Genomic DNA, 1,375 nt, shown 5'->3' with positions numbered 1-1,375 from the left:
AATAATATATGTGAGAGTGAAATTGGTGGGTCATAGATTATGCAAATATTCACCTTTAATAGGTACTGCCATACTGTTTTCCAAAGATGTTGTACTAACAGTATAGGCAAGTTCTGGTTACTCCACATCACTAAAATTTGGCATTTTCCCTCTCTTTCATTATAGTGATTCTCATGGGTATAAGTGGTATTTCACTGTATCCATATATTCCTATAATACTAATTAATTTTTAGGAGCTATGGGCTTTGAAATTATGTCTGAGGCCTTTTCATTATCTTCAGAGACTTCATTATGAGTTTTCTCCTTAGATAAGTTAACACGGTCAATTATATTAATAGAGTATCTAACACTGAACCAACCTTGCATTCCTAAATTTTTCATATTAAAATTTTTTATTTAGCTGTTGAATTATGTTTGATGATATCTTATTGAGGATTATTTCATCAATATTCATGAGTGAGAAATGTCTGTAAGTTTCTTTTTAATTCCATCTTTCTCAGATTTAGGGATTGATGCTAAAAAATTATGCAGAAATATTCACAAATTTGCATGACATCCATGAAGAGGAGACAGGCTAATCTTCTCTGTATTATTCTAATTTTAGTATGTTTACCCCTAAAGTGGACACACGTCCATTAAGTCCTTAATTTCAGGGAGTAAGTTGTTCACTTTGCTCTTTTATGGCTTTGTCTATTTTTTATCTATCCCGTTTCTTTTTTTACTATGGTTTATTTTCCTTCTTTTATATCTTCATCTCTTCATTGTCTATTCACTTCTATATATCCAGTGGCTTCAAGACTTTCTGACTTATAGTGGACATCTGATAAATATTTATCAAATTAATGGAGAGCTGAAGGAATAAATTTCTTCTATCATATTCAGCATATTGATTTTATGGGGGTTTATTTCTTTTGAGGTTTGTAAATTTTTTTCTTGTGAGCTTGGCAGAGGTTCTGTGGAATTTCAATATAAACTGTGATGGAAAATGTTTGCTCTCTCAGGGATCTAAAATTTTCAATATCCTCAAACATTGTTATGTTTATTTCCTAGATCGTGTCTCTATTATCATGTGTATAGCATATATTTAGACTACATACTTGAGCATGCTATAAGCCTAAATACTCTATTTCTTAATGGTAGTCATTCTGTTCTTTTACTCTAGATATGTAATGTATTTTTAACACTTCTCTAGGACAGTATATATATATATATATATATATATATAATTATAATGTATATTTATATATAACATATATAAAATAAATTATAGATATAATTTAATGGCTAGGGCAGTACTTTAAGAATCTGAGCTTCATCCAGGTGACTTTCTTTAAGCTTTCCACTTTCTAGGCACCTAGAAAGTCACATCTGTCCA

At 30.1% G+C, this 1,375-nt stretch overlaps 1 non-coding gene across 1 annotated transcript; it reads right to left on the bottom strand.

Annotated features, from left to right (window-relative positions):
* Positions 1–521: 521 nt before the first annotated feature.
* LOC115850788 (U6 spliceosomal RNA) lies at positions 522–624 on the bottom strand. Its single transcript, XR_004038497.2, has one exon. It is a non-coding gene; the product is annotated as a U6 spliceosomal RNA (small nuclear RNA).
* Between the last annotated feature and the right edge of the window lie 751 nt (positions 625–1,375).

Source organism: Globicephala melas, chromosome 10 (assembly GCF_963455315.2).
Source record: "Globicephala melas chromosome 10, mGloMel1.2, whole genome shotgun sequence".
In the NCBI taxonomy this organism is placed as follows: Eukaryota; Metazoa; Chordata; class Mammalia; order Artiodactyla; family Delphinidae; genus Globicephala; species Globicephala melas.
The sequence above is the reverse complement of the archived record's forward strand: the minus strand, read 5'-3'. Positions and strand labels throughout refer to the sequence as shown.